Source organism: Hemicordylus capensis, chromosome 5, assembly GCF_027244095.1.
Source record: "Hemicordylus capensis ecotype Gifberg chromosome 5, rHemCap1.1.pri, whole genome shotgun sequence".
In the NCBI taxonomy this organism is placed as follows: Eukaryota; Metazoa; Chordata; class Lepidosauria; order Squamata; family Cordylidae; genus Hemicordylus; species Hemicordylus capensis.
The window spans coordinates 168,849,671-168,877,315 of NC_069661.1; the positions used below are offsets into that span (position 1 = coordinate 168,849,671).

General features: G+C 43.8%; 1 protein-coding gene and 2 long non-coding RNA genes across 5 annotated transcripts in view; 1 reads left to right on the top strand and 2 right to left on the bottom strand.

The window, feature by feature from the left end:
* Positions 1-3,147, bottom strand: part of LOC128326633 (uncharacterized) — a 48,225-nt gene extending 45,078 nt beyond the window's left edge. Inside the window, exon 1 of the long non-coding RNA XR_008308163.1 lies at positions 3,000-3,147. This is a non-coding gene — a long non-coding RNA (uncharacterized LOC128326633). The remainder of the gene's footprint in view (positions 1-2,999) is intronic.
* The window catches only part of LOC128326630 (uncharacterized), a 42,216-nt gene extending 19,764 nt beyond the window's left edge, over positions 1-22,452 (top strand). Inside the window, exon 3 of the long non-coding RNA XR_008308159.1 lies at positions 19,737-22,452. This is a non-coding gene — a long non-coding RNA (uncharacterized LOC128326630). The remainder of the gene's footprint in view (positions 1-19,736) is intronic.
* Positions 1-27,645, bottom strand: part of KCND2 (potassium voltage-gated channel subfamily D member 2) — a 506,409-nt gene that overhangs the window by 105,585 nt on the left and 373,179 nt on the right. The gene's annotated exons all lie outside the window — the stretch shown is intronic.

Genomic DNA, 27,645 nt, shown 5'->3' on the forward strand with positions numbered 1-27,645 from the left:
ATGGTGGCCACCATGCATGCGCAAATGGCCTCTGCGAGGCCTGGCATGTCCCAGGGTCTCACAGAGGCCATTTGCGCATGTGCAGTGGCCGCCATTTTGGGTAACGCGCTGAACTACGGAGGCCCAAACCGGCTGAACGGACCGGAGGGGGTGATAATGGAGGCTAGTGTGGGGTGAGGGGGAATCTCTGCAGACCCCCCTCACTGCCCCAAGGAGCTCCCCTGAAGGGGAAAAAGGTATTAACATTTTTTATTTTAAAAATAATAAATTCGCACCCCTCCAAACAGTCGGGGGAGGGGGTGTTCGGTCCAAGGTTTGGCCAAATAGGGAGGGTTCGGTTCAACCCCAAACTGTCGAACCAAACCAGTTTGACATCAAACTGGTTTGGGGTCGAACCTCTTTGCACATCCCTACCCCCTCCCTTCAGCCCCAGTCTGTTCTCCGTCCTTCTGACCACTCCCTTCAGCCCCAGTCCATTCTCTGTCCTTCCCCTCCCCTTCAGCCCCAGTCTGTCATTCCCCTCCCTTCTGCCCAGGTCCGTTCTCTGTCCTTTCCCACCTCCGTTCCACCCCAGTCTGTTCTCTGTCCTTCCCCCCGTCCCTTCATCCCCAGTCCATTCTGTGCTTGGCTTTTATTTCCTTCCCTGCCCGCCACCGGTGGTTTCCCTCAATGACTAGGCTGGGGTGGGGGAGCTTTCCCTTCCTGCCGGTCACTGTTGCCATTTTCTCCCCATCCCCGTCGCTGTCCCCCAGGCAGCTGGGTAGTGATGGGTACGTTTAGGAGAATTATATATATAGACAGATAACCTGATATAATGTTTTGTACAATTTGTATCATCTTTACTGTGTTCTGTACCTTTTTGTTGGGTCAATGACTGTAATAAAGTCATTGTAACGTAACCTCTCCCGATTTAGTCTCCAGATGCAAGACAGGAGATAATGGGTCTTCCTGCACTTGTTTTTCTTGTGGTGAAATGTTTGCATAGGGTGTGATGGCTGCTGGTATTTTCATGGTACCCCAGGCAGGCAGTCACGGAAGACATGTGGCATTCACATTAAATTCACATCGATTCATTAGAAGTTCATTATAAGGGTGCAATGCAGGGGAAGCCTATCTGTTTAGAAATGTGTCGAGAACAACTAATGATAAACTGAGTAGTCTGTATAGCCAGTAATCTAAAAGCCTTAGGATAAGCCAAGATATACTAGTCTTTTGATGGTCTTTATGGTCTATCTAAAACGTAACGTTTCTGTGTCTTTTAGATAGTGCAAGTGAAATAGGTTTGCCTCTAGCAGCTGCTATCATCATGTACCACAACAAAAAGCAGCAGGACTGAGTTGGGGAAGTCATTAAGCTCTTTTATGTCCCTTTCAGTTTGTTTCTACAACATTGATGTTTGATTGCCATAGAACCCTGACTTGGGGGTTCTGTAAATGGTGGAGTCTTTTAATACATAGGCAACAGGATCTTTTGCTACTGCTAATTGAACCTTCCTAGGCAGAGACTTTATTTCTTTTTTCTTGTTTGCCTCTAAAGTAGCCAATTGGAAAGGGACCTACTCAAAAGTCTGCTCTGTTAGTCTTTTCATGATTTTTCTCAAAAGTTTTTATAGTCTTTCACTGGAGAAAATAGAAGAGTGTTCCACAGTAATGGAACCGACTTCAAAAGCTAGATGCAGATTAAGCCAAGTCGCTTAGGTATATTTGGTGAATGAGCATCAGAAAGCATATAGTTCCTCAAATTATCTATATAAGAAGAAGAAGAGCAAATGATGAAAGGAACTCTGAGAATAATAAGAATCCCAGAATGTAGTCTTGATCTTGAAGGAAAATGTTAATCATTTGTAAGTCTATTTTATTACCTTTTGTTCCTGGGCTTAAACTTATCAGGAAAGGTAATGGAGATAATTCACACTTACTTTGAGGAGCTTAGCAGTTTACAAAAATCAGAGCAGGATTCTGACTACTACAAGGCATAGAAACAAACTACATTTAATTTCACATGTTTGTAAAGCTTGGAATATTGACCTTGGAGTATGGCTCTTGAGAAAAATGGAAATGACTAGAAACAATTTATTGGAACAATTCCTGATGGATTATGACTACAGTAACAGTATCAACATTTGGAATATGAGGGTGGGTAGATTCAGAAATGAACTCCCCTAGTTTGGAAAACATGGAGCCACTATGAACTGAGCTCAAGCCTCAAGTTTGGGCCCAGCTCACAATGATCTGTCATTCTCTATCACTCACTGCCCCCTTTCCCAAAACCTCCTGGCCACCAATGCCCTCTTTCCCAAAATTATCCTTGCAACATAAATGGCTCAGGTAATTTACTTTGCTATTTATTTCCCAATTGATTAAACTGGGAAACATTGTGAACCTCTCTGCTGCTTCCTGGAAGTATAGGAAATAAGGTTTAAAATGTGTCCCAGCTGAATCCATTGAGTCAAAGTAATAGAAAATTCCATACCTATGCTCTTCAGCAGCAGTGAATATCTGAGTATGTTCAGGAATGTCTACTGCCCTAAGATGAGGAAGCAATGGAACATCCTGGCATCAAATATGAGGCCTTGCTGCTGTTGGCAGCCCTTCTTGTTGGTTTCTGCTGCTGCTGCTGCTACCACCCATTCTTCTGGATGCCCCCACAACAAATTTCAGAATGAGGGTAACTGGCAGAGAGTTCCCTCAGGCTCATTATATGAACTGGGATATAACTCTTTGAAAAATACAATATTTGCCAAATATCCTCCCCCCCCTCCAGAGAGGGAGAGAGAGAAAAATTGTTACAAAGCATGCTGAGTGGCAACTTCTCTTACACTGAGGGAGAATTAATATTACCTAGCCAACCCCCACACAGAGCATCTGTGCGCTCTTTGGGGCTGGCTGCCTCTACCCCCCCTACCTGCCCCAGTCTCCAGCCAGGCCCAGGCTGCCGGGCCGAGTGCCGTAGTGGCGGCCGAGGTGCCGCCTCAGTGGCAGGGCCTGCTGCCGCCTCACCTCTGTGGCCAGACCAGCCGCAGCCGAGCCCGCCGCCGCCTCGCCTCCGCAGCTGGCCAATTCTCCTGGGTGCACCTCAGCCAATCAGGCACCTTGGGCCGGCGGTTACCTCTTCCCCTCCACCTTCTGCCCCATTCTCCATTTCCTGGTCCAGCCGCCTCTCCTCCCCATCGCCACTTCTGCCCCCCTTTCTCCCCGCCACCAGGCCTCTGTGGCCAGACCTGCTGCTGCCACGGCAACCAATCCTCTTGGGTGTGTCTCAGCCAATCAGGCCCGTCCACCGCCGAGCCAATCAGCTGGGCGCTGGGACACACATTCCAAGGCATGCACAGGAGAATTATATATATAGATATTTCTCTTAGGCATAACTGTCGTTAATCCCATGTGTGGCAGCTCTTGCAAGAGTTCAAGCAGCTGCTGGATAGCTATGGGGATGGACAGGAGGGAAGAAAATGGTGGTGGGGAAACAAAACAGTGGCGGCAGCTGGCCAGCTGGCCGGCGAAGAGGGCAGCCAGCCAGGAAGAAAATGGCAGCAGTGAGTGGGTGTGGGAAGAGTAGCTGTCTGGATGGCTGGCTGGCAGACAGGCAGGTGGGTGGAGAAGCAACAGGGGGGAAACAGTGGCAGTGGCTGGTGGGCTGGTGGGAGGGGGGAAGAGGAGGTGGAAGAAACTGGTGACAGTGGTGGCAGGGGTGGGACAACGGCAGCGGTGATTTAGAGGCACAGATGTTCTACGCCCGGTTCAGCTAGTTAGTATTAATTTTAAGGACTGTTGTTTAGGACTGAGACAAAAGTAACTTCATGCTTTTCATGAAGATTTCCACGGCTGGTGATGTTTTGGTAACTGCTTCAGAAGTGCTCGACTGTTCAGGAAGCATTTTCCACACTCTGAATTAACTTTGCTTTTACTGATATTGTCACATAGCCAAATCTGATTGGCTACAAAGCTGTGTTATCATCCTGGTCACTGCCATGATTGCCTACATGCCAAATCTAGAAAGAAATGATCAATTCCCTGGTCCTACCTAGAGGTTCAGAGTAATGCAGGTTTGAAATACTAGACTGAAGAACTAAAGAGTGCTTTCAGTCCATGCACAAATGGGACTTGAGATAGTAACTTCTGCAGCATGTGTTAATTATCATAAGCATCAAGTCTGCCTATTCTTTCCTAAGTTTTCCAATGTACATCAGAACACCACTGTAGATATAACAATTCATACAATCAGTCTTAAAGGTCATATCTCTGGTATGGGATCTGAGCCCAGCCACACTACTGGGAAGTAACATCCAACGATGACATGCATATTCCCTGCTACAGTACAGCTGTGATGGCAGAACCCTTGGAGGAAATACCAAGACAGGGTCAGATTTGACCTGCAATTGACAGTTAAATCTTTCTTCCTATGGACAGTTAAAAGCAGGTTGTGTCCCAGCCATTGAAAATATCCTGAGCTGCTTGGTTCAATTGTGTAAAAAATCCCCAAACCATCTTTCAATGGCTTTAGCCATATGATTTTGATGAGTATGTGATACTCATTTGCAGCGTATACCTGTATATTGCCAGTAATTATTAACCTATATCTACATGTGAGGTCCTGCTCTGAGTGCCATGCCTGATGAAGAGAGGAGAGCGTTCATTAGGAACAGAGCTTTTTCTGTGGTGGTCCTGATACTCTGGAACACCCTTCAACTGAAGGCCCATTTGACCCCATCCTGTTCTCCTTCTGGGAGCCTGTGAAAACCTGGCTTTTCTCCAATGCATTTGGTCAAGGAGATGGTCATTGCTGGATGCTGTTATGTAGGGAACAGGGGGTCCAACTGGGGCCTACCTTCAAGGGTCCCCCAAATGGAAAGATTGAGGCCTGTGTCAATCCCTGGAATTGCTACAAGGGACGCTCTGGTTAGCAGCATGAACTAGGTGAGCCAGTCATCCAGAGAAAAGGGGTAAATTATCAGACATTTTCTTCGTATATAACTGCTAAGGGTCTTGAACGCTATCTTCTGTTTTTGCATTCTTGCCATTTTGTTATTCTTTGGTAGTGCTGAAAATACTGGTTTTTATCTATATGTCTGTAGTTGTCTGAATATTGTTCTGCTATAGTGAAAATTGCTTGCTAAAACAATATTGAAATGCTTGGTAGAGAAAAGGTACTGAACATTGAACCTTAATCTAATGTGGTTCCCACCCCTCTTCTTGTTATTTCCTGGACAACCCTGCCTGTCCTGACCCAGACAGAGGCACTAAGGTGCCTGTGCAAATTATTTACATGTTTCTTGGGAGACAGAATTTTATGGATAAGAGCCCCCCGTAGGTGCAGAGGGGGACAACCAGGAGTGAATATACTGAGTCTAGAGCAATTGTTTACAGTACAAGGTTGCCAGGCATGGAAAAATCCATCTGTAAGCTGTAGGGGTAGATCTAAGAATTTTGACCCTATAAGAGAGGTTGTCTTTGGGCAATATGGCAGAGAGCAATAAGGAAAGCAATCCACCTTATCTGTCTGTCTAATTCTTGAGTATTGACAGAAGTCAGTTTTCTTAGAAAACTTATGCTAGTGCATAACACTGTAATATGTGTAGCTGATATGCAGAGCAAGTCTCCTATGATATCATCATCCAGCCCAGATCCAAGATGCGAGCTTTCTACTCAGTGCCAGCCTGAGTGACTTGAACTGGGATCCCATGCCTGACTGCCGAGCCTAGATGCAGCTCCTTTGCCTTTTTGGAGGTTTTCCCGTGTGAAATCCCCACCCCGCCCCCCACAATTCTCCACTGATAAGAAGCAGCCATTTGTCTGAGCTGCTGGTTCCCAGCCTTCCTCCATTGCCTCACCTGTATTCCACCTTTCTCTCCCTCCCCAACCCCTAGTGTTCACCTAAGTGGGTCTTCTCTCCCTCCCTTCTTGGTTGAAGCAGTTGTTTTTGAATTTGGTCAGTGAAATAGATAATATGCATTACATCATTAGAAAACTAGAATTGTCCTTTAAAGTGATTGCTAAACTTTGTGAGGCTGTTCTCATGAGCGTGCAAAACCGGGCTAAGGAAGCCCAGTCCATTTTTGCTCGCTTGTGAGAACCATTAGGCTCGAGGGTGGGCCTGGTGGGCTCCATGGCGACAAGCCCACCAAATTAGCCCCCAGCCAAATTAGCCCCCTAGCCCCCCTCTTTTTTAAATAATGTGTCAGCTGCGGCTGCTTGCAGCCATGGCGGGCACACTCGGTGGGGTGGGAGGGATGCTCCCAGGAGTGCACTGCACACTCGTGTGGTGCATTATTTGGGCTCTGGGGGTGGGGCAGTGTGTGGCGGTGCTTCCTTGCACCTGACCCCCAGAGGTGCTGGACGAGCCACGGGCGGCCCACAGGAGAGCTGCCATCATCTGGGCGGGCAATCCGCCCACCCAGCGAACTGCTTCTGACCATCTGCGGGAAGTTAAGTAAAACCCTCCTTCCCCACAGATAGCCTGCTAGCTCTTCACACGGATTGTGTGAAGAGCTTCTCTATGTAGTATTGCCCAGATGCTCCAGTTTTCTTACAATAAAGCTTACATTTTTTCGCCTTGGGTCTGGTCCTCCTCTCTCTAACATCAGTCTGCCCATGAGCCACATTTGGAATGAGAATTGTGAGGGCTGCAGCACTGATTCTCCCTAGGGGTGTGCACGGAACCGCGGAGCTGCGGGCCGGCACTGGGGTGGGGGGTTCCTTTAAGGGCGGGGGAGGGTTTACTTACCCCTCCCGCCACTTTCCCCCCCTCTGGCGTGCGTATTCTTGTTAGTAATCCGGGCAGCAAGATACCTTCCTGCCGCCCCTTTCCCCACTTGGCTGCAAAAGGCTTCAAGAAGCCTTTTGCGCATGTGCACATCGCGTGCGTGCTTCATGTCTCTGTGACGTATGCGCGTGCGGCCAGTAAAATGGCCTCCGGACCAGTCTGGGCCCATCACTAATTCCCCCTTCACTCTGGTGCCTGTTGATTGCACTTGCACAGAGTGTGGACAGACCCCTGGTGGTAGCCAGCAGTTATTCGTGTTGTTCTATATGGGCAATTTCATGTTATTGTTGCAATATGTATTATTGCAAGTCACGTTATATAAAAAGTAGACTATACATTTAAAAATGCTTCTACAGTTCCACAGATAAATAGAATTGAAAACAATGGCATTGTTAAATATAGAACAAGTAATCTGTCTTCTTGGGGATCAGCTGGAAGTTCTTATAATGGGAATGCTAAAACATAGAAATAATCACAACCTCTAAACAATGTTGGGTTGTAGCTGAAAAGACTGGTGATGTGAGGACGTTTCCAAGAAATATTAAAATATTATATGAATGCCTTGGATAAATTGCCCAGCAGTGTTTTCATCTGAGTTCATTTTTATTTGTACAAAATTCAGTGAATAGAAAATCAAGCCTTTGGGCTCCACTTCTTCATCAATGAAAAGCAAGGTCGCTTCTTGTGCTTCTTCTCTTTTTTCTGCAAGATGAAAATTTTCATGTGTGTATTCTTTATTTAGACCTGAAGAACAAAAGCTTCAGTTCACTGCTGGCATACATGGGCTTTACTTCTTTGAAGCAAAATTTCTTCATGGAGATCAAACATCTCACTTGTGACTTGACAAAAATGGCTCAAGGTTTCAAAGGTTCCTTTTGACAAGCCTTATTTAGGGTGCATGTGCTGATAGGTTGCCTCTTCTGATGAATATTGATGGCTGACTCTCTGCATGGTTTATACCATAAAACAAAGCTGGAACCATGTGATTAAAATAAAATGGAAAATTCAAGATCTGAAATAATTTGGCATTTTTAATTCATTTATTTAATGTATTTATACAACAAAACTGCCCCAAACTCACATCTCTGGGTGGTTCACAATACAATTTTTAGTTTAGCCTTTGAAAATTATTTACTTGTGTAATTGCATTCATATATTTATTAAGAACAAATATATGCATATTTCAAAGCTTTCTGGTGTGCATGAACTGTTTGGTGCCTATCCAGTTTGCCTCGAGCCAGGTTGTTTCAGCAGCTCGATCATAAATCGAACTGGGGACAGTTCAGTCTACAATCGAGCCGATCCAAGCCTGGGTGGAGGCAAATCAGTTTGACATCAAAGAGAGACAGAGGAGGGGGAAACGGTGAGAAAAATAATGTAAAGTACTTACCAGCCAGCATGGCGGCCACTGTGCCGCCACTCCCCCCACCCCCCGGGCACTGCCCAAGCAGGATTCTCCTTTACGAGGCGGGGGCGGTGAGAGGGGGCTTAGTTAAAATGCAGCCAGAGGGGAGTGATTTTTTTAACCTTAAAGGTGCTGGCGGCTGCCCTTGGGGGTTGGCAGGTGTGGTGGCGGGGGCTTCCCCCAGCCCCACAGGAGCAGGCAGGGCTGATGCAAATGTGTGGAAGTCTATAAAATGGTCTCCATGTATGCACAGAGGCCATTTGCATGACCACATTAGGTGGTCAGGCAAATGGCCTTTACACATTTGTGGAGGCCATTTTATTGACCTCCACACATGCTCGGAGGCCTGAAACGGACCCCAAACAGGCCCCAAATGGGCCTGAACTGGCCCTGCCTGGTAAAAAATCACTCCCCTCCTGATGCAGCTCACTTTAGCTATGTCCCCTGGTCCCCACTTCCTATTTAAAGGGTTATGCTTACTAGATTCCCCTTTACCAGTAAAGCTTCAAGCCTACCCAAACTGGGACCGGTTTGAACTGAACCGGGCCTGGTTCATGTGTGCACAAAATCGGACTGGACCCATTTCAGCTTGAGTCTGGTTCAATTAGAACTGAACCGGGTTTTCGAGTTTTGTGCACATCCTCATTTCAGTGGAATTGAAAAATAAAGCAGTTTTAGTGGGGTATCCATTTCTGAGATTATGAATGTTAGACCTCCAAGATTTTAAAACTTTACATGGATTATAAATCTGCATGGCCTGCTAAAGTTCTGAAAAGTGGAAAAGCAGGGGGGAAATTATGTTGTGTATTTTCATGTGATTTCCATCTACAATCAAATTAGTCTTTGGTCTTATCTAGCATCTTGATTAATTTACGATTATGACTTATTCTCAATAGATTAGGTTTACCAATATGTCTGTAATCTGCTATAAAGAATGGACTGTTAAATTTAAGAAGCTTCTAGTAGAACAGCTGTTTGGAACCTTGAGCTGTCATAAAATATTTTTGAGAGAATCTGGTCATGCTTTACTAGAGATCATGGCTAATAGTGAAATTACTACACAATGGAAGATAAAAAGAAATGATGTGGCACCTCTTTTATCATATATTTCAAAAAGTACCCTCATTCTCAAGATGATGGAACTGGTACTATAATTTCATTGATTTGCTGTACCATTCGATTTCTGATGACATGTTGAATACACCCTTTAGAGAGAGAAAAAATCATTACACGCTTACTAGAGTCATGTGTTATTGTCTGTGATGGAGCTGTGGTGATTACTTCTGTAAACATAAAGCAATAGAATATTACATGGAATTGTGTGTGTTTTTAATTTAAAATTACCATAGACTAGTAATATATTTGAATTCATTAATTTAAATAATTAATTGAACACATTTGTTTTGTTGCTAAAATTTCAATACACACTGGGCGACATCCAGACTAAGTTAATCACAACTCAGTTCTGTTGGAATTAATGGGAGTGAAGTTAGTCATGACTAATTTGTCCCGTTGATATGGGATAGCGTTGCCCACTGGATTGTATCCAAACCACAATCAAGCAATCATATAAAGGGAGAGTGAATTTTTTTGACATTAAATCATAGAATTTTAGTGTTAGAAAAGACCTTCTTGTGTAGCTCCCCTGCACTGTGCAGAGGAGGCCCTGAGAGTTTCCCAGCTCTCAAGAGCAGATTTTTGGATGTTGCAGGGAATGGAGAGGGAAGGGGAAGGAGAAATCATGTACCCCTGCATGCTTGAGTGCTTGATAGTGTGAGTAGAAGGTGGCTAGCACTCAGATATGACAGGGTTGGGGTATGGCCCATTGAGGCTTTTCTCACGTGCACCCTAACCCAGGCTAGGCAAGCCCAGCCACACAGCATGGATCGTCTGGGACTGCACAATCCCAGCAATAGTCAAGCGCTTGTCTGGGGAGAAGGTGAGTTCAGCCAGTCTTCCTCCACCCACCTGCCCACTGCTAGGGGTGAGCAAGCTGGCCCGACTCAAGCCAGGCACAGGTTTGAGCTGATTCAACTCGAAGAGTTTGGGTTGAACCGAACCAGACCTCGTTCAGCCTAAATTCGAGCCAAACCAGTCCTGGTTAAGTTTGGGCAAGCCCAGAAATCACTGGTAACGCCAGTAAAGGGGGAATTAGGGGTTTTGCTAAAATGAGTTAGGGTGAATTTTTACTTTTAGAAGTGCTGCCGCTGGCAGTCTCAGCAGCGGCCATGGGGGTTGGCAGTGGCAGAGGTGCCCCATCACACCTGCCGGAGCAGGCAGAACAGATTCAGGCCCAGTTCGGGCCTCTACGCAACTAAAATGGCCTCCACAAATGCACAGAGGCCATTTATGTGACCACACAATCTGCATTTTAGTGGCCTCCACGCATGCAAAGAGGCCGCAACTGGGCTTGAACCAGCCCTGCCTGATCCGACAGGGGTGGGGGGAGCCACCATCACTGCCCAGCCTCACAGCTGCTGCATGCACCACCAAAACCGAAGCTACAAACAGCAGCACTTTTAAAGGTAAAAATTCCCTCCTCTCCCACCACAACCCATTTTAGCAAGGCCCCCTGCTCCCCACTTTAGTGGTAAAGGGGAATCCTTACTGGATTCCCGTTTCCCAGTAATTTCCAATGCTGCTTGAGCCAGGCTCGGTTCAAACAGAACCAGGCCCAGCAAAAGTGTACACAAAACTGAACTGGACCCAGTTCGACTCGAGGATGGTTTGATTCAAGCTGAACTGGATTTTCCAGTTTTGTGCACACCTCGTAAACAACGGGGAGCCCGCCCAGTCATGTGAACTACCCCATTGTCTAAGATCGTAGGTACAGTCCATACCTTGCTGACCTTAGCTGCAACGTATATAAATTTTTAAAAGGTATGGGACTATGTATATTTAAAAAGTGCTTTGTTTCTTCTGCTTAGCAAAATAAGTGCTTATCTGATGAAACTTGTTCATTATGAACATGCTTTTTGAATTCATGGCATGTACAAAGTGCTTCAAGATTCTGTTTTAATCCCCAAGTATTTTCCTTCTTGAAAACATCAGTATTATCCAGTGTCATGCAGTCATAAGATCAAAGATAATTACAAAATGTTTTACTGCCATTCATGTGTGAAATCTCCTGGACTTCAGAATGCCTGATTTAGATAGTTCAGGGGGCATGTGTTAAATGAGTAATCCCTGTGCATAGAAAATATACTGAGAACATTTTTTAGTCTATGTTTCCGTTAGCCCAATCCTACATATTTTTACTCAGAAGTAAATCCCATTGCCACCTACTCTCAGGTAAATGAGTACAGGGTTGCAACCTTTGTGTGTTTTATTATTATTAATTTTTAGCTTTTATAAAATGTTTTAGCTTTTATAAGAAACAGGCAAATATATGACACTTGTTGTGAGAAGCATCCTTTTGTTGAAAGGAATTACTTCACACAGGGCCCATTCCAGGTTTCAAGGGGCCCTCAGCAAACTGCCCTCCATGGACCTCCTTCTGCTTTGCTTTGCCATCACTGATATTGATTCAGAGATAGAGATTCCTTTTTTAAAAGAATAGTATTTGACCAAATGATTCAGACCAAATGTCTGAATCTGGGAAGATATGTTTTGGTTTTACAAACTGACTTTAAGATGGGGGCGGGAGGAAAGATTGTGCTGTCAAGTCAGTGTTGACCTGGCGCCCACAGAGCCATGTGGTTTTCTTGGTAGAATACAAGAGTTGCCTTCTCCTGCGTAGTATGAGATGATGCCTTTCAGCACTTTCCTATATCGCTGCTGCCCGATAGAGGAGTTCCCCATATTCTGGGAAACACAGCAGTGGGAATTCAAACCAACATCCTCTTGCTCTTTAGGCAGGTTGCTTCCCGCAAGAGCACTTATGGCTTATTCACCTGGTAGTCCATATTTAGATGGGGAAAACAACTTCAGACCACCCCTCCTCCCAAATTATTTAAATAACACTTTAAACCAAGGCTGTGTCCAACTGTATGTGTGTTGGTCAAATTTGCATCCTTATCCCCTTTTTCACCAGGAAGAATTATGCAAATGTGGCTTGTGCAGGGATCCCAGAAGTGTTTTTAAGGTTGGGAAAGAAGCATCCAGGTGGTCAGGACATGGTTACTATTGTCTACTATCTGGTGCATTTCTACATTTGCTTACTAACCCCTGCTAACTTGGCAAAGAGGCACCTTTTAAAGTGGTGATTCTCTTTATTTAGCAGGGGGAGAGTAACTGGCCCTCTCCACTCACAGCACAGTAGCTCCAGTGACTGTTGCTGGTGTCTATCTTATGTTGCTTTTTAGATTGTGAGCCCTTTGGGGACGGGGTTCCATCTTATTTATTTATTATTTCTCTATGTAAACCACCCTGAGCCATTTTTGGAAGGGCAGTATAGAAATTGAATGAATGAATGAATGAATGAATGAATGAATGAATGATATTTAAGGGGCAAATTGTAAATTGATATGTTACCCTCTATAATTCTTTATTTTATGTATAGCTAGTAGGTGATGTTGACCAGGCAAAGTTGATAACATTTGCATAGATTAAATTGATAGAAAAAATAAATAATAGGTTTTTTAAAATTAATGTGCTTGCAAAAGGGAAGTAAAAGAACAGTTTGACATTTGTAGGAGTTCATCTTCAAACATTCATTTAATTGAATAATTACCATATATGGCAAGTTTGAATCATACTAAATGTGAATCTGAGAAAGATCTTTGGTTTCTCTAGGCCATGGTGCTGTTTTTAGACTGCTGATCTGATTGTTAAAAATCACCACCGTCAGCTCACCCCATTGGTGAGTGGAATCTTTGCTGGGTGGGTTCTTTTTTCTCCCTTGCTCAGAGCAATGGAGACAAACGAAGCACCCAATTAGTAAATTGGTAAATAAAACACTCGCTGGCTAGGAGAGGGGCAGGCAGTGGGTGGCGTGTAAGTGCCCCAATGTCAGCTACGCCCCCTGCATGGATGGATGTGATGCCCAATGCCCTCTCCCAGAGAGTGAGTGGTTCATTCACCAGCTGGGTGTCCTGGGAAAGAGGAGATGTCCCTGTGGATGTCAAGCCCACCCTCCATAGCCACCTGAGGCCCAGGGATATCTGACCTCCCCAGCTCAATGATGGTTATGCCACTGGTGTTCAGGACTCGGCCTCTCCACTCTTAACCCCTCCCCTGTCTCCACACAGCCTTTTTAGCTCAGCTTGGATCCTCTCTCCAAAGCTAAACTCTTTTCCCAAGATGAGAAACCACTCTCATGAATCTGCTTTGACTACAACAGCTTTTTGGTGGGGGGAGGGGGCTGGAGCCCATAGCTATGTGCTTACAGCCATATATGCAGAACACACACATGCTGTCACATGCGGTCCCATTAATCACATGCTCCCTTATCAATATTTATTAATCAATGCTCTCTAATTAATATATATGTAATTTATATGCAGTACTGCTTTTCCTGAAACTCTCAACACAGAAACCACAATTAAAATACTTTTGAAACAACACTTAAAATTATGACAATAAAAATCAATCTGTTTGTAATGAGCACCATAAAATCTTATCTGCATTGTGGGGTGTGTATTTACACCTGCTTTTAAACTGCTTGAAGTGGGCTGATGGCTCTCAAAATGCCACCAGGTAATGGCTCCCAAGGTAAATGAATGAACAAGCCCATTTGATGGCACAAACTTTAAGAAGGGACATTGCATAGTTAAACTATATGAAAATGGTTTGAACATGTTGGCTTCCTACAGAGAACCCTGGGAATTCTATTTTTTGTGAGGATACAAGCATCTTTTAAAGTATGTGTTTATGGGTAGCTACTTTGGTGTAATTGCATTTTTTGTATGTAATTACATTTGTATGTAATTGCATTTTTTTCTGTCATCGAAAATGTATGGATTAATTTGTGATGGTCTGATAGATGTGTAGTTGTGTCTTGATGATCTTTGGTAATCTAGTGCTATGCTTTTAACAATCCATCTTGCCTCAATAATCTGTTGATGCTGAGATGTACAATTCTGTGCTCAGGTAACTGCCACAACTCTCAGAGTGAAGTACTCTCACGCACACCCCACCGCTGCCCTAACCGCTGGGGATGCTCAATTCATTTTAATTTTGCTTAGTTGTACAATTTTCAGAAAGTACTCCAGACAACATAATACAATTTCTTCCATCTGCCTCACCTTCAGCTATGGGGTGATAAATCAGAGCCTTTTTTAAAGGAACGGCTGTTAGTCAATTATTAGGTACAGCAACAGAAATTATATGACCACAGTAATTTTAGGAAATAGTAAAGAATCCTATTAAAACTCCAAATTCCTTTTAGTTTTATTTCATTTTTATTGTAAATAATTTTGCATGCAACACCTTTTCTGAATGTCCTAAAGGAACAAAAGCTGTTAAAAGCATTATGAAGTTCACTTTATGACTCAAATCTATTACATATATGTCTATAATAATAAAATTAGCTAATGAGGAGTTCCAGAAATGTGTAATAGAGATAACAGCATTTATCGTCCAAGTAATGCTTAATTGTTATGAATTAAACTAAGCAGGATTGTTAAAAGCCACCATGAGACAGCATTAGCCCTTTCAGACAACTTGAAAGGTAGCATGCACACATCTCAGGAAAAGCAGGTTTAAGACAGCTGGTCCCACCATGATTAGATCTGCTTAGGGCAGAGGTTCCATTTCACGGTCGTCCAACTGTGTGAAACTGCGGTTTCATCTCAAAAGCAACCCGAGGTTTTTGAGCCAAAACTGTAATTGGAACCTTCAGTTTGTAGTGAGTTTCACTACTCCAGCCTGAGGTTTGAAGGCAGCATTGTGTCATCTGAATTCTGCTCCTGGCATAACCTGCGTTTTGTACTGTGGCTGCTACCAAAACGAAAGAAAGGGTGGCTCAGACCCATCCAGAAATGCACCAGCTCTGTGCCTGCTGTGCTTCTCTCTGGCCACCTCTCCAAAGGCTTGCCCTGCCCCCCACTGTGTCCACACTCCTCCAGCTGTGTGGCCTGCCAACAGGGATGTTGCATTGCCATGTCCCAAGCTTCAAATAATGCAAAAGGGAAAAGCCACATTTGGGGATGCCCACTTTCCTCTGTGTCTCATGTTCCCCACTTTGGCAATCTGCAGAAAAAGGGGATAGGATGACAAGATGGGCACTTTGTAGAGAGGTCCCCACACACCAAGTGATGAAGAAGTATTTGCACAAGCACGTGGAGTCCCAGTGGCACCATAGGCTGGGCAACCCAGTTCCCCAACAAAGAAACAACATTCCAGGGGAGTGATACTTGGGGTCTGGGTTGAAAGGCAGCCCCTAGAATTCTAGAATGGCTCTGCTCTATTTTTTTGGTATAAATTAGTTGGGCGAAGGGGGGCCCAGCCCCTTTTCCTTGGGTGCAAGCATGCAGTCTCTGGCATTACTCATGAGAAGAACTGTCTTGGGGTACACCGGGATGGTGTTTCAGAGGCTGAATTGTTAATAAAGTGTGATGATGCCCCTTCTCCCAATGACCTCTCTCATGAGAGTGGCAGGCCATAGAGATATGCATGAAGGCCAGAGGGCTGTCACTACCCAGCCCCATTGCTAGATCCATGCAAGCCCCGGGGAAAGGTACCACACAAACACCTTTCCAGGTCATGGCAACTTGTGAACATCAGCAGTGAAAGTGCTCACTCTGGCAGCCTGGTTGACCCTTGGCACATATGCATGTTGATTTTTGCCCAGTACAGCACCCAGTTTGCCAGAGATAACTGAAAATAGGGGCTCCCCTCACCTGCGATTCCCTGTGGCGGCCGATCTGCATACGCCACAACATCTGTTCCAGTGCAGGAATTCTGAAGGTGCACTAGAAGCCATCTCCGATCTAGCAAGATTGAGTCCACAAGGAAATGGCATGACACATGGACTGACCCAGACACCTTGGGAGTCTGTAGGGGTTGAGCGTGGAGGGGAAGGTGGGGAGTACAAGTTCTATTTTTAAACAGATCTACCAGAACCCCCACATCAGCAGGGCCCCAATAGTTGGATGGCCTAACTCAGGAGGGCACAGTCTGATGGAGACCTGAAGCTCATGGAGCCTCTGGTCCTCCCCAGTGGACTGGCCCTCTCAGGAGAAGGCTAATCCCCAGCTGGCAAACCGACATGGGGACAGGAGTGTGTTCGGGGTTCCTGGACTGCTTCGACTGGGTCTGCCATCACAGAGCATCCGTTGTTACAGTGGAACAGACCCCAGGACCCTTTGCCTACCCTTATGTACATATTCACTTCTAGAAAGTCATCATGATCCCTTCCTGGAGTAACAGAAAAATAGTACCACTCTCCATCCCTCCATTGCTTGTAATTGTGCTTGTGAGAGACTGTTTGGCTGCAGGGCTCTTGCGAGGGCGATGGTGCAAGTGGTCTGTGGAAAGGGGTTTAAATGCCTTTTCCCTGCAGAGGGCAGGCAGTCTGTGCTGAAATGGCAGAACTGCACTGGGCTCATCCCCTTTAAGACTGTGGTCAATGGCTGCTGCCCTGCTGATGCCTTGCCCGCAGTCTGGCGATGCGAGCAATAAGGAGCTTGCTGTGATGCGGCTTCGGCAGACCAGGAGGAGGGAGGGGCTCCTCTGCCCTGATATCAGAGGTTGCCTGACCCGGGTTGGAAGATCATCTGTGGGATGATTCCCGCATTCAAGAATTAACCTCAGGTTTGTCAACCCGTGGTTTGGCGTTACATACAAAAACGGCCAATGCATTCACATAGCAGGGTTCTGTCTGCATGATCAAGAATGTTAACCAAGCATTTCAGGATTCTTGATCATGTAGAGATAGCACTAGGTGCATGCAGTTGTACATGCATTGGATCGATGGATTGATACAGACCTTCAAATGAATGTTAGGATGTTGCCTGTTTATCCTTCTCCTCACATGCAGTAGTAACATCTAAAGTAAAAAATCTTCATTGTGAGGCCCAGGGGCCAGTGGAGGCTCCCGTCAACCCTGAGTGAAGTTCCCTGACTAATTGTTTATTGGGCCTGTGTGAAGCTTCAACCAAAGCTGAATACTCTGCATAGTCTATTGGCACCCTATGAAGATGACAATTCCAGAGGTGCAGCTAGGTAATTTTGGACCCTGGATCTAATGAGCTCACCCCACTCCCGAAATAAGCATACTCTTATTTCCTCCAGTGAAAATGGCTTAAATCGGCACGGCAGGGTCGTGGTGGGATGGCCGCAGGGTGGTGGCAGGCTTCTGTGAAGACCCCACAAGACAGGAGGCCACAGTCCAGCACCCCAAGGTCTGGGGGAAAGATCGCCTCTGTAGTCTCCCTCAGGGCCTTCATCACCACAGCTACCAGGAAGAGCTAGGAGCCACAGACTATCCAGGTATTCATGTCAGGAGGTGCACCACCCACCAGGGACAAATATATTTATATTTATTTGTATGTATATTTATATACCACCCAAAACTTATGTCTCTGGTTGGTTTAAAATAAAACAACACAAATTAAACCAAAATTAAATCATTAAAACATTAACATTTTAAAATTTAAAACAGTGCTAAAACCGATAAGTCTAATTAAAAGCCTGGGTGAACAAATGTGTCTTAACCTCCTGTCTTAACATCAGAAAATATATATATGGTGTTACTTGATTGCTAGGTAGCATATACCTTAGCAGTGGCTATTTTTCTGCTATGATCCCCATAGAACCTTTAAAAAGTAGCCAAGTAGCAACAATAACACTGATTATTAGTTTTCTTTGTTTTATTATGTTGGCTTATTGTTGATTTTATTATTTTGTTGTATTCTTATTCTGATTGTAAGCCACTCTGGACTCTCTCTGATAGAAAGATGAAATTAAAAAATCCCCCAATTAATTAATAAATAAATACGTACCCTGCATGTCATTTGAAATGGACTATTACCAAATGGTACTGTGGCATTGGCTGAATTAGCTGATTGTGTCTGCATGTCATCAGAATGGAGCGGGGGAGTTGCACCAATATCCTCTGCCTTATGCTGGCCTTGGGCCAAAATAAACAAATACGTACGATATCCTCTGCTCAGCAAGGCCCTATAAGGCAGTTCAAGCTAAGACTGGGATTGAAGAATTTACCCCAGCAATCTACCAGAATTCCAGAGTTATTGCAGGGACCAAAGGAGGTCAAAATCCCTGCAGCTTTCATGAGGGCAGTTGGCAAAAGCTGCAGGGAAATTCTAGGGGGTCTAATGAAAGGGAACTTACCAAAGGTGGCAGTGGTCTTGGATTTTTATTTTAAAAGAGCTCTCTGAAAATTCCGCCCAACACTGTACTACAAAGAGGGGCTATTCTCACAAGCAGCAAAAACCAGGCTAGCCCGATTTTTGCTGCTTGTGTAAACCACGGGGCTCGCAGGCAAGCCCAGTGGCTTACAAGCGGCTAGCCTGCTTTTTTAGCCCTCCCCTAAGCCCGGGTTTGCGGATCGAGCGCTCCGCAAATCCAGGCTTCCTGATCGTGAGTAGCCATGGTGTGGCTCCGCACTGCAGCTACTCATGAGGAGACCACCGGAGGGGAGGTGAAAAACTACCTCCTGGCTCTGGTGGTCTCGCCAGCATGCCCTGCGTGCTCACGCAGGGCATCCTGGAGCTTCCAGGGGCTGATTGACCCCTGCTGGCTCCATTACGGAGCTGGCAATCGTGTGGGTGGCCGATCCGGCCATCCAGGGCTCCCGCTGTGATCGTCTGCGGGGAGAGTGGGCTTAGCCCGCTCTCCCCGCTCAGCTCACCAAACCGGGTCTCACTGATTGTGAGATCCAGCTCAAAGAGTATGACAATCCCATACCATGAACATGATCCTTAATTCTACATGATACAAGGGAAAAGGTTGTTTGTGCTGTTCCTTGCCCTAGCTTAAAGGGATATGTACAAGGAAAAAATAGTATCCATCACTGTAGTGATGGGTAGTGCTGGTATTTTGCCTTGGAGACCTGCAACTCCACAGCATCCACAATGGAGTGCTGTGTCAACATATAATAGACTAGCTGTGATAAATTCTGCCTTATGTAGGGAGACAAGATGCGTGACTAAGGTGGATATTTTGGCTACATTTTGTTAGATTGTGTTGGTAGAACAATGCATTCAATCTAACCAATTGGAAAAATATGCCGACACTGCAACCTAGCATTAGAGAGAAAATGCTTGTTTTAGCTTGATATTACTGGGCACTAGGGCTAGATATCTACCCAGCTTCATTTCACGATTTAGAGAAATGTCAGTGTAATATTTTTTTCACAAACGACAGGCAATATTAGTTGTCTACCAAAAGAATTGCACAGATTTGGGGCATTATGTTATTGAGAAACTACATTATTGCAATGTTCAATACATGTCATTAAGTAAAAGTTTAGAAGATACATTTTAATTATAAGATAGAATAGCTCAATCTCTAAGATCATATTGACACACTAGGCATCTGCTTCTGGTAAACTTGAGCAATCTAATTTTTTTAAACCTACATTTTCATCGGTAAGAAATAATTTCACATACACAAGATATCCCTTGTGATCTATATTGTTTAATGAAGTATATCTACTATCCCATAGTGAAAGCAGTTTGCTGTGCTGTCTTGGACTACCCACATGAATTGAGGAACTGTGACTGTGTGAAGGAGCATGTGTGCGATCTCTGCATCTTTACATCAATGCATTCAAGATACAGATTAATTAACAGCAGTAATATTCCAGCCAACGTTTACATGTACAGATGAAAAAACAGCAGCATCACAAACGGGCAGTGGTGGCAGCAATCTGTATCTATCTATCTATCTATGCATTTCTGGGAAAGGGTAGCATTTTCCCATATTATCTTAAAATGAAAAAACAACAATAATTTATTTATTTATTTATTTATTTATAAAAATAAATAAATAAATAAATAAATAAAAAATAAATTTCATGTTAATGGAAACATCCTGCACTTAAGTGGAAGTGAGCCAATCAATAACTACTCTTTGTCAGAATTGATATTCTGTATATATTAATAATAAATAAAAGTGGTTGGGGTATGTGAACAGTGTCTTTCCATCTAGGACTCAAAGGTGCCAAGCAATGGAAGTGGAGCTGATGGAGGGTCCCAATATTTGTCATGGGGATGTCTGCTTGCCCACTCTCCATCCCTTGTCAAGATTGTTCAGGAACTAAGTCATAAAAACGGATGCTGAACAGAGAACAACTTTATTATCAAGAATGATTTAGGTGGCAATACTTCCATAACTGTCTCATTCTGAATGCAGTGCTACCTATGGTTGGAATTGTTGCAGAATGTGAGCTGTCCACATCGTTTTCAGAGCAAACACCAGTGCAACTTTTACGATAACTTTACTTGTGAGACGAATGCTTAGAGGTCAGTATAGAACTTGTTGACTCACACACAGGAACAGCTAGGAGAATAGAAACTCCTAGCTCAACCAGTATTGAGGAAGCTACAGTGCCCCCTCTGGCTTCATAGCAGATTACATGCAAACTATACACAGCAAGTTAGGCTGCAGCTGTTGCATATCCCAACAGGAATACTGTTATTGCAGATAAACTGTCTTATAACACGCCCTCCCCACCCCACTCTTTCACGCACACACACATACACATGATGGTGCTGCCTATACAAACCGGGCCAGTAGTCACTGGCATGGTTAGCATAGAATAGGGCAGTACAACCTGTGACCAGTCATAGGCGGGGCTGAGTGGGCTGGCTTATGTCCCATAGCTGCCTCTCATTTGCACTCTTCCCAGCTTGCCCTGGCTGCCTCTCCCTCCCTCCCTCACACACACACACACACACACCCCTCACCTTGCCACAGTGTTGATCCCAGGTGCATGGTACACCTGGTGATTGACCCAGCCCATGTGCTTGGGCTTACCGCCATGGTGGGGTGAGATATGAGAGACAGAGAGGTAGGCAGGCAGCCAGCCAGCCAGCCAGCCAGCCAGGGCAGAGTGAAAACAAGAGGCAACTGCAGCGAATGAGCTGCTCTCCCAATCCCCCTTGCACAGGCCCTGACTGCCTGTGACCCAGCCTGCCAGGTGTATGGCAATCCCCATATTTTCAGTCCCAGGCGGACAGCAAAACCAGAAGGTTTATCATATACTTGACAAGCCACAAAACAAAGCTAGTGAGCTACAACTGGCTCGATGGAGCACAGATAGTACAGGCCATTAACAGGAAAGGCACTCTTGAAACCCAGTCCTAAACACGTTAGAGTACACTGGGCTTTCTGAGCAAACAGGTTTAGAATTGGGCTGCAAGAGTCTCTTCTTTATGCTACTGTAGGTACTACCTGCAGCTGTATTCTAAGCAAACATGCATAGGATTGTGCTGTATATGTCAAAGCTGCAGAAAAGAGCTCATTGGGGAGAGGAAAGGTGATGGAAACTGTTCTTTTACAGAAATTATACTGTTATTTTACAACAAATACAGCAATTAGACTGTTTTGTTACAGACTGAATGTTCCGATGTTTGGGTTTTTGTGAGTAGTAGAATATATTTTTGTGAACGCAGACTATAACTTAAAATTGCAGTTTTTAGTATATTTTCACCTTTGTTGGCTGCCAGCACTCAACAGTAGCTTGGAAGAATCATTATTCACAGACCATATTTTCTATACTGTTGTACTCAAGTATAGAATTTGGAATGTCTTTCTATCTGAGAAGAAATCAACTTGATGTATGAATGGCTCATTTGATGTAATCTATGTTATAGTGTACTAATTTGTACTCATAAGTGAGATTTGGAATGCACACACCATAATTGTTATGGTATCATTATTCAGCCTGGTTTTGAATAGTTAGTTTGCTACATAATGACCAAATATGTCGTTATTATTAATTATTGTAGCCACAAACTTGGCTTTAAAAATCTATTATGTGCAAATGCATAAGATCATAAAATTACAAATACATAGGTAATTGTTGGCATACTAAAGTCACAATGAGATTAATATAAAGTAATTAAATCTTAATTGAAATAAATCAGTTTTCTCAGATGGTTTATCAAACTCAGCAAATAATATGGTAGCATGTCTTAAAAGTGCAAACATATCACAATTATAGGCATCCTATTTATATATACATCCTTACTGGGGCTTGGCAAACCAGTCACTAAAATACCATTTAAACTTTTTTTTTAAAAAAAGTCACATAATATTTCAGTTAAAAATTCATATCTGCTTTTGTATAGCTGGCTTGAAATTTCATTTTGAACTGAACTTTTAACACATGTTGACATTCTGAATTTGGAATATCGATTCTGAAATCGCATGTTTCATGTTTGAAATTTCAGTCTTTTTTTCTATTCAAGTAACCCGTTTCTCATACAGGACCAACTAAATAAAGGTCTCAGTGTACCTTATCTACTAAATAAAAGGTCATAGGTTCTTAATGTAACCGTTTTGTCTCTAGAAATTAATAAATTCTTGTAAACTAATACAGGCATACAAAGAGAGATTGACAAAGGGCAGCAGCTGTAGAACGGTCTTCTGGTGTGCCCTCACTGTATGAACCTGAGGCATGGGAGTCAACTTTCTCTGTGTTGACCACTGAGATAATAATGAAAAACAGGGAAAGGGACACTCAGAGGCCCAAATGTATTTAAACCAGGCTGACATGAAAGGGGGTCTTTTTTGTGAAAACCTTGGACAGTGGAGAAAGGCATGCCCTCTTTTAGTGATTTTAGAGGGGTTGTGCTGAAGTGGGGTGATTTCTTCTCTCCCCCCTTCAGAGTGCTAATTGAATAATCATTGTTCTCATTATCTGTTGACATTGTTTGTCCTCTTTGCGGTCATCATATATCCAAATCTGATTGGCAGTGTAATACAGTGATGTAATCACATTCATTTGTGACTCCCAATTGGCTGGGAACACCAACCTGACTATTCCCAAGGAGAAGCCAAAACCCAATGACAATAAAAGAACAGCTAATCAGGGAAACAATGGCAGTGAAAAGATAAGTGAATGGGGAGGGGAATTTAAGGAAATATTTTGACCCAATGAAGGGAAGCTTTCATCCTCCAAAACAAGAGGGAACTTTCAGCACATGCTTGCTAAAATAAGATTTTGGAGTAGAAAACATCATCGTTATGTGTATCAAAAACCTAGTTGAAATATACTGACAGAGACATATTTGTGCAGTAATCTGATGCCATGTATTGTAATGCTGATTCTGTAGCTGTTCATGGTTATTTGCATTTCTTCCACTTAAGCACAGCAAGATGAAGAAAAAAATCCAGTGAATACCATGTGCAGCTTTAGGAGTTAGAGTTTTTAGATCAACATTGTTTTTACCATGTCATGAAAGGAGCAATTACTATGGTGTAATAATTATCGTTACCAAGGCATAATTAGTGAGAAAGTAATGGTGTGTAAATTACTACTGTCTAAAGAATCCAATGGCTTACACATACCTCCTTGGCAAAAGTTTGCACTTTGATTAGCATGCCTCATTTATGCCATCAAAAATGGAAATCTCTGTGCTTTAAAAACAAAGCCAACATTGACTCTTTATGAGCAAAGTTACTAATTAAATGTTCAACTTAGAGGCAATGCTTCAGTTGTAAAATAAGAGGTGCCTAGACTCAATTCTGACCTGGAAGTTCTGTCCCTTAATCTTAGGGCCCATTCAGACATAGCACGACACCTCGGGTAGATGAACCTACAATAAACCTGTGAAGCCTGGAATCATTCTGCAGATTTTCGTTCAACTGTGCTTTTGCAACCTCTGGCTTCTGGGACCCCTCCCTCTTCCTCTTCTGCCAAGGCTGCATCCCAGCAAACTTCAAACCACTCGCATCACCAAATCGTGGGCAAGGTGTCAGGATATCAATAAAGTGGCAACCACTGGCCATGATCTTTGAGGGGGCGTGCTCAATGCAATCATGCCTTTTTGGCGTTGATTGCCTGCTCTTGGTGGGGAAAAGACATTTTAACCTTTTCCTCACAGCACTTGCACCAGTGCTTCTAAAAGCCACACAGTCTTGCACAAGCACAATTATTGATCTCAGGGGATGGCAAGGGGCACATGCAGATGACAATGGGGTATTGGGGGAGAGAACAACAAGGGTAATAGAGTTTATATCTGTAGTTTTGATTCTGCAGTGTAAATGTACATAGAGGTGAGGGAATTGGACCTAGGAACTTGCCAATGAATCACAGGGGAAGACCCCAGTTGCTGGACCAGAGGAAGGTCTGAGGCTAGTTATCTGTTACTCCAGGAGCAGATCTTACTGACTTCCTAGGAGGGAATAAGTATATGAGGGCAGGCAAAGGATCTTGGGGTTTGGCTTACTGTGACAATCGATGCTTTTGGATTCACAGAGCTGGGCCAAGCAGTCCAGGAAGCCTCAACACACTCTAGCCCCTGGCTAGTTTGCTGACTAGTTTGCTGGCCAGGCTAGTTTGCTAGCCCAAGAGAGGGCTAGTCCATCAGGAAACAACAGAGGCACCATGTGTCTCGGTTCTCCATTGGACCACACTCTTATGAGGTTGGCCATCCAACTTTAGGGGGCCCTGCTGATGTGGGTCTCCCAGTATCTCTGGTTAATAATAGAACTCACACTCCTTACCTTCCCCTTTCCACTCAACCCTTGCAGACTTCCAAGGAGTCCAATCTGCTTAATGTGTCTGAGCGATTTGCGGTGGGCAGAGTTAGGAAAGACCGAGGATGGATCCTATGGCCAGAGCTAACAGGTTGGGATATGCACTGTGGTGTATATAAATTGGCTGCCAGGGGGCATCTCAGGGCAGGGCACCTGTGGGTTAAAGTAATCACTGGCTAGCCAGGTGAATGTGTGGGGCAACAAAAAAGAAGAAGAAAGGATTAATAGGTGTAACAGGAAGACCAGACTGTTAGAGAAAGCGCCCATACTCTTGGTTCATGGCAGTTACTGGGACCAGGAAAGGTATTGCTGAGGGATGCTTCCTCGGGGCTTGCATCGAACTAGCAACCAGGCTGGGTGGCAAGAGCCCTCCAGCCTGCATGTGTGTCTCTATGGCCAGGCACTCTCATGAGAGAGCAGTCCTTGGGAAACAGGCGTAAGCATCTTTTACACATTCTATCCTGCATCAGAACTTTTAAGCATGTGCCCTTTGTCCTGTTGGATGGCTCTGATCAGAAGTTATGGCCGAGACTGAAGTATTACTGAGACTTTCACCCTGGGGGCCCCTTCCCCTACAAACTGGTATAAAAAATAGAACAGGATCACTGAAAAAACCAAGAGCTTTCTTTAAACACAAAATTGCAGTTCTCCCATTCGTGGTTGATATTCCTTTGCCAGAACGCATAATACTGCATCAGTCTGGAATGGCTCCAAAATGTTGGGGCCAGGGCTGAACATCTATCTATCTATCTAGACAGATTTATTGACTTTCCTCTGTACAGTTCAAAGGTGCAGTACTGTCCACAGGAGCTTAAGAAATACAGGCAATGTTCAGGCATGCAAGGCAACCAATATCCTGCTGCCCAACCAGATACCACATGAAACACCATTAAAAGGATGCCTTGCTGAGCCGCCATGCTAAATCAGGTGACTAGTGAATGGAATGGTTCCTTGTGCATGTGCCTCTTCTCTTTCCCCAGATGGAAGCTGTCAAAATATTTCTGGTAATTCCAAGTAAAGATCCTGCATGCCAAGCAACACAACAAGGTGTTTGCTGCAGGTTGCTCAAGAAATCTAATCCTCAATCTCACTTTGTCCAAGCACAGAAGAAACCAACCACCCCCCTCCTTGGGGCAAATCAGGCTTTGCCTGTTCAGACCTTTGGAACTCTTGTTTTTCAAATTGCAGTACACAAGTAGTGCCATCAAAAACCTGGCTTGCTGGCCTCCCACTACCTCCCAGAACACAAGTCCCACTGATGATGGACAGAAACAGCCACCAGATTTGTGAGGTTAAGTATTGTCTCTTTAACTGACTGGACCGCAGGAAGGTTGTCATGGACAGAGTTTCCGCAGGTGTGTTCCTTATGTAGCTTTGATGGGCTGTCCTGATATGCCCTCTCTATGGTTTCAGGAGGAGCTAGACCACAAAAACCAGGTTATAGCATTCAGATAAAACAATGGCCCTTTGGAACCCAGGGTTTCAGCGGTGAAACTCACTATAAACCAAAGGTTCTAAATCAGGTTTGGGATCAAAAATGGAGCCACAATTGGATGACAAAACCATGGTTTCATGCATTTGGACGACCACAAACATGAACTTCTGGCACATTTACCTATGGTTTGGCGTTATGTCCAAATGCGGCCTTAATGTCTTGGGACTGACCCTGCTTGTTCAGTAAGGGAGAAAAGCTCTTTTTCTCAGTCAGTTTTCAGGTGTAAAGGAATATCCTTTCTGGTTAAAGTTAAATAACCATTATAGATGCAGAGAATATGAACATTGTTGCTGAAAAGATGTTTCAGAGTTTAACTGCATTGCCCCTAACTCAAAATAAGCCCCGGTTAGAGGGAGAAATGGAATACAAATATTTCCACAATCATATGCACCATAAAACAAACAAACTAGGGATATGTAAAACCTGCAGGCAGAATTTTCATTATCAAACCGAGCACTGGATTTCCATAGTAAAAAGAAAAATTCAGCCAATTTCATTTGTACTGCCATTTCATAAAACATATCAATTCCTTGCTTCAACTAAGGCTGTGTATATGTTTTACTCACAGTTGCTCTGTATAACATGGTAGGATCCCAGCAAACACACATACATGAAAATATCTAATCATTCTTTGCAGTCTTAAATCTACAAGCCCCAAGATACAGTTGAAAGGTGTTAAAAGGCAGAAAGGTGTTAAAAGTCCCATGAGGATCAAGCTATTGCACAGTAACATAGCTCTGAATGACTTTAATACATTTCATGCTGTGGATTTGCAAGGAAGTTGGAAATTTTGGTAAGTCAATCACCTGCTTTGGAAAACTGTGTTTCAGTTTTCAATTTGAATTCTGCTGGTAACAGATTTGGTCATGGCCATAAAAGCAGCAACCCTTTTCTGTAAGAAAAAAGCTAGAAGATTGTTCCTTGACTAATAATCTTTACAGCAAGAAACACCAGTTACTGTGTTATATTTATAGCTTGCTGTTCTACATGAAGATTTTACTTCCCAAATGAAAATATAAATTAGCACTTAATGAAAACATTCATAAACTGACTTATAGAACTTAAATCCTGTCTGACAAATGAAAGTTGTTTCCCTTTGTAATAACAGTCTCTCTCTCTTCCTCCCTCCCTCCCTCATTTTAGTACATCTGCTAAGTGGCCAAGCCGCTAAATCCAACGTGAGACCTGCATTATTTAGAAAGAACAGTGAATGATATATATTAAACACCTTTTTCTAATAGCACAACTTCCACAGTCAGATCCAAGTAAATTTCAAATCTGACAAGTACTTAATCTCACAATTCTAACTTAGAAATGAATTAAAGTATAAACTCATCAACATGTATTTATTCATGCTAAATAAACAAATACC